Below are 5,800 nucleotides of genomic sequence, written 5' to 3' on the forward strand. Positions count from 1 at the left end.
GTAGCTGATGGTTAATAGCTTTGGCCAGTGATGTTACTCAGCTAGTGAATGGTTATTAAGCTTGGCACTGATGTCACTCAGCTGCTGATGGTTAAAAGTTGGGAGTGATGTTACTTTCAGGCTATTCTCATGTTAATAGCTTGGCAGTGATGTTACTCAGGCTAGCTGCATGGTTAATAAGCTTGGCAGTGATATGTTGACTCAGGCTAGCTGATGGTTAATAAGCTTGGGCAGTGAATGTTACTCAGGCTAGCTGTTGGTTTAATAAGCTTGGCAGTTCGTGTTCTCGAGGCTAGCTGATGGTTAATAAGCCTTGGCAGTGAGCTTACTCAGGCTAGTCTGATGTGTAATAAGCTTGGCAGTGATGTTACTTCAGGCTAGCTGATGGTTAATAAGCTTGCAGTCGCATGTTACTGCAGGCTATGCTTGATGGTTATTAAACTTGGGAGTGATTTTACTCAGGTAGCTGATGGTTAATAAGCTGTGCGTGGATGTTACTCAGGCTAGCTGGATGGTTAATAACTTGGCAGTTGAATGTTACTATCAGGCTAGCTGTTTGGTTAATAAGCTTGGCAGTGAATGTTACTCAGGCCCTAGGCTGATCGGTTAATAAGCTTGGCAAAGTTGATGTACTCAGGCTAGCTGATGGTTAATAAGCTTGGCAGTGATGTTACTCAGGCTAGCTGATGGTTAATAAGCTTGGCAGTGATGTTACTCAGGCTAGCTGAGTCATGCCAATAAGATGGTCTCCCCCATGGGTTGTCTTGTTACTGTAATATGAAGAAAAAAAATCTCCCCTCACGGTATTGAATTGTTAATAATATTGAAATGTATTGATACTGATGGACTTAATCATGTTAAATGTAAGTTTTGGTTGTTTGCCTTTGGCTTGTGTACAGAATAACTCCCTGACCATCCACTCCACCACTATGGCTTGTGTACAGAATAACTCCCTGACCATCCACTCCACCACTATGGCTTGTGTACAGAATAACTCCCTGACCATCCACTCCACCACTATGGCGTGTGCCTTATTTAATCTGTACATATGTGTATAAGAGAGTGTGTGGACCAGGAGAACATTCCCTAATAAAATGATGTCAACGTCCATATCGTCTCCTTTTTAGAGGAATTAGATGATTTCTCTCACACACGCACACACACAAAGCAAACAGCAGAAATAGGAAAATCAAGGAAATCCCACACCTTGGGTCAAAGGGAGCTGGGGTTAGGGTTATGGTAGAGCAGGGTTTCCCAAACTCGGACCCCAAAGGGTGCACTACACAGCTGATTCAAATATCAACTAATCATCAAGCTTTGATTATTAGAATCAGCTGTGTAGTTAGGGGGAAAAACGAAACACGCACCTCTTGGGGTCCCGAGGACCGAGTGTTGGAAACACTGGTAGAGTTAGTGTTAGGGTTGAACCAAGATGTGGAAAAGGAGAGTCGGACTCTGCATTCAGTGTTGCATATAAATATAATTTATTATTAGTTTTAAAAATTATTTCTTACACTTTGTACAGGAACTTGACAGAGGAAATGCAAGCATTTGCAAGTAACATGAGAGTCAGACCAAGAATTAGCTACGTTCTCACTATACAATATTACCCATGAAGCCTCAGGAGAACGATGGAATGCAACAGCTAGCACTTTTCAGTACCTACATTTTGTTTATAAAGAATGCAAAGTTTGCATAGACGGCTTTAGAAAAATTCCCAACTGTCAAGACAAAATGATTTGAACCAAAACTAATCAAATGACTGTCGTCAGTACTGCTGCTGTAAAGGAATGTTTTGTTGACAGTTATCTTCAATTATTTTACACATACACCAATGCTATCATACAATCCTTATACTGAATTCCCCATTTCAAATATAAATAAATAGATAATGCATAACATTTTCCATGATTTCACCTTTTTCTATTCCCCCCGCTCAACGTCAACAGCAACAGTCAGTAACTTGGCGCGAAACAATCAAATGACAGCTATTTTGACCTGATGAAAGAGAACGCTAGCGTGGAATTGTACATAATATTATGTCAATTATTTGGTAAAAAGACAATCGTATCAGGCTGCATCAGTCCTAAGAAAAAATATATTTGTCTATCAACAAATGATCCATCTTCCACCGTGGGAGACAGACTCGCATCTCTTCCACTACCCTGGTTATGTCTCATATGGATGAGGTCATCATCAGAGGACCATACATGATGAGAGCAAGATTGAGATGCTCCATTATACGGTTCCCACTAGATGACCAAGCTGCAAAGTCAGTCAAAATGGTCTATATTGGAAACATTTATGAAAATAAACATTCACTTTTTTGTCTTGATTTAAGGTTAGGGTTAGGTATAAGGTTAGGTATAAGGTTAGCAGTGAGGTTAAGGTTAGGGTTAGGTATAAGGTTAGGTATAAGGTTAGCAGTGAGGCGTTAGGTAATAAGGTTAGGTATAGGTTAGCAGTGAGGTTAAGGTTAGGGTTAGGTATAAGGTTTAGGTATAAGGTTAGCAGTGAGGTTAAGGTTAGGGCTAGGTATAAGGTTAGGTATAAGGTTAGCAGTGAGGTTAAGGTTAGGGTTAGGTATAAGGTTAGGTTATAAGGTTTAGGCAGTGAGGTTAAGGTTTAGGGTTAGGTATAAGGTTAGGTATAATTAGGTTAGCAGTGAGGTTAAGGTTAGGGTTAGGTATAAGGTTTTAGGTATAAGGTTTAGGTTATAAGGTTTAGCAGTGAGGTTAAGGTAGGGTTAGGTATAAGGTTAGGTTATAAGAGGTTAGGTATAAAGGTTAGCAGTGAGGTTAAGGTTAGGTTAGGTATAAGGTTAGGTATAAGGTTAGCAGTGAGGTTAAGGTTAGGGTTAGGTATAGGTTAGGTATAAGGTTAGCAGTGAGGTTAAGGTTAGGGCTAGGTATAAGGTTAGGTATAAGGTTAGCAGTGAGGTTAAGGTTAGGGTTAGGTATAAAGGTTAGGTATAAGGTTAGCAGTGAGGTTAAGGTTAGGGTTAGGTATAAGGTTAGGTTATAAGGTTAGCAGTGAGGTTAAGGTTAGGGTTAGGTATAAGGTTAGGTATAAGGTTAGCAGTGAGGTTAAGGTTAGGGTTAGGTATAAGGTTAGGTATAAGGTTAGCAGTGAGGTTAAGGTTAAGGGTTAGGTATAAGGTTAGGTATAAGGTTAGCAGTGAGAGTTAAGGTTAGGGTTAGGATATAAGGTTAGTATAAGGTTAGCAGTGAGGTTAAGGGATTAGGGTTTAGGTATAAGGTTAGGTATAAGGTTAGCAGTGAGGTTAAGGTTAGGGTTAGGTATAGAGGTTAAGGTATAAGGTTAGCAGTTGAGGTTAGAGAGTAGGGTTAGGTATACAGTTAGGTATAAGGTTAGGTATAAGGTTAGAGTGAGGTTAAGGTAGGGTTTAGGTTACGGAGGTTAGGTATAAGGTTAGGTATAAGGTTAGCAGTGAGGTTAACGGTTAGGGCTAGGTTGATAAGGTTAGGTATAAGGTTAGCAGTGAGGTTAAGGTTTAGGGTATAGGTATAAGGTTAGGTATAAGGTTAGGCAGTGAGGTTAAGGTTAGGGCTAGGTATAAGGTTAAGGTATAAGGTTAGCAGTGAGGTTAAGGTTAGGGTTAGGATAATAAGGGTTTAGGTTTTATGAAGGTTTTTTTTTTAGCAAGTGAGGTTAAGGTTAGGGTTAGGTATAAGGTTAGGTATAAGGTTAGCAGTGAGGTTAAGGTTAGGGTTAGGTATAAGGTTAGGTAAAAAGGTTAGCAAGTGAGGTTAAGGTTAGGGTTAGGTATAAGGTTTAGGTATAAGGTTAGCAGTGAGGTTAAGGTTAGGGTTAAGGTATAAGGTAGGTATAAGGTTAGCAGTGAGGTTAGAGTTAGGGTTAGGTATAAGGTTAGGTAGTATAAAGGTTAGGTATAAGGTTAGCAGTGAGGTTAAGGTTAGGGTTAGGTAATAAGGTTAGGTTAGTAAGGTTAGCAAGTAGGTTAAGGTTAGGGCTAGGTATAAGGTTAGGTATAAGGTTAGCAGTGAGGTTAAGGTTAGGGTAGGTATAGGTTAGGTTAAGGTTAGGTATAAGGTTAGCAGTGAGGTTAAGGTTAGGGTTAGGTATAAGGTTAGGTATAAGGTTAGCGTATAAGGTTAAGCAAGTGAGGTCTAGAGGTTAGGGTTAGGTATAGAGGTTAGGTATAAGGTTAGCAGTGAGGTTTAAGGGGTTAGGGTTAGGTATAAGGTTAGGTATAAGGTTAGCAGTGAGGTTAAGGTTAGGGTAGGTTATAAGGTTAGGTATAAGGTTAGCAGTGAGGTTAAGGTTAGGGCTAGGTATAAGTTAGGTATAAGGTTGCAGTGAGGTTAAGGTTAGGGTTAGGTATAAGGTTAGGTATAAGGTTAGCAGTGAGGTTAAGGTTAGGGCTAGGTATAAGGTTAGGTATAAGGTTAGCAGTGAGGTTAAGGTTAGGGCTTAGGTATAAGGTTAGGGCTATAAGGTTAGGCAGTGAGGTTAAGGTTAGGGTTAGGTATAAGGTTAGGTATAAGGTTAGCAGTGAGGTTAAGGTTAGGGTTAGGTAATAAGGTTAGGTATAAGGTTAGCAGTGAGGTTAAGGTTAGGGTTAGGTATAGGTTAGTATAAGAGTTAGCAGTGAGGTAAGGTTAGGGTTAGGTATAAGGTTAGGTATAAGGTTAGGTATAAGGTTAGCAGTAGAGGTTAAGGTTAGGGTTAGGTATAAGGTTAGGTATAAGGTTAGGTATACAGGTTAGCAGTGAGGTTAAGGTTAGGGTTAGGTAATATAGGTTAGGTATAAAGGTTAGCAGTGGGTTAAGGTAGGGTTAGTGTAACAGGTTTAGGTAATAAGGTTAGCAGTGAGGTTAAGGTAGGTTAGGTATAAGGTTAGGTATGAAGTGTTAGCAGTGAGGTTAAGGTTAGGGCTAGGTAATAAGGTTAGCGGTATAAGGTTTAGGACAGTGAGGTTAAGGTAGGGCTAGGTATAAGGTTAGGTATAAGGTTAGCAGTGAGGTTAAGGTTAAGGGCTAGGTATAAGGTTAGGTAATAGGTTAGCAGTGAGGTTAAGGTTTAGGGTTATAGGTATAAGGTTAGGTATAAGGTTAGGAGTGAGGTTAAGGTTAGGGCTAGGTATAAGGTTAGGTAAAGGTTAGCAGTGAGGTTAAGGTTAGAGGTAGGTATAAGGGTTAGGTATAAGGTTAGCAGTGAGGTTAAGGTTAGGGTAGGTATAAGGATTAGGTATAAGGTTAGCAGTGAGGTTAAGGTTAGGGGCTAGGTATAAGGTTAGGTATAAGAAGGTTAGCAGTGAGGTTAAGGTTAGGGCTTAGGTTATAAGGTTTAGGATTATAAGGTTAGCAGTGAGGTTAAGGTTAGGGCTAGTGATAAAGGTTTAGGTATACAGGTTAGCAGTGAGGTTAAGGTTAGGGCTAGGTATAAGGTTAGGTATAAGGTTAGCAGTGAGGTTAAGGTTAGGCGGGTTAGGTATAAGGTTAGCAGTGAGGTTAAGGTTAGGGGTTAAGGTATAGTAGGTTAGCAGTGAGGTTAAGGTTAGGGCTAGATGTATAAAGTGTGCATGTTACATGACTAGGTTAGGTATATAAGGTTAGTACAGTTGAGGTTAATAGGTTAGGGCTAGGCTTAGTAGGTTAGGGTATAAGGTTAGCAGTGAGGTTAAGGTTAGGCTAGGTATAAGGTTACGGTATATACAGTTAGCAGTGAGGTTATAAAGGTTAGGGCTTAGCGTTATAGAGGTTACGGTATCACACAGGTTGGCAATGTGAGGTTTACAGGGTTAGGGCTAGGTATA

The 5,800-nt window shown here is 40.0% G+C and overlaps 1 long non-coding RNA gene and 1 pseudogene across 1 annotated transcript in view; both read left to right on the forward strand.

The window, feature by feature from the left end:
* LOC111980017 (bone morphogenetic protein receptor type-1B-like) overlaps positions 1 to 1,108 on the forward strand; it is a 5,991-nt pseudogene extending 4,883 nt beyond the window's left edge.
* A 642-nt stretch (positions 1,109 to 1,750) lies between these two features.
* The window catches only part of LOC139029469 (uncharacterized), a 9,291-nt gene continuing 5,241 nt past the window's right edge, over positions 1,751 to 5,800 (forward strand). The window contains exons 1-2 of the long non-coding RNA XR_011481786.1: positions 1,751 to 2,364; positions 5,179 to 5,203. This is a non-coding gene — a long non-coding RNA (uncharacterized lncRNA). The remainder of the gene's footprint in view (positions 2,365 to 5,178; positions 5,204 to 5,800) is intronic.

This window comes from Salvelinus sp. IW2-2015, linkage group LG20 (assembly GCF_002910315.2).
Source record: "Salvelinus sp. IW2-2015 linkage group LG20, ASM291031v2, whole genome shotgun sequence".
Lineage (NCBI taxonomy): Eukaryota > Metazoa > Chordata > Actinopteri > Salmoniformes > Salmonidae > Salvelinus > Salvelinus sp. IW2-2015.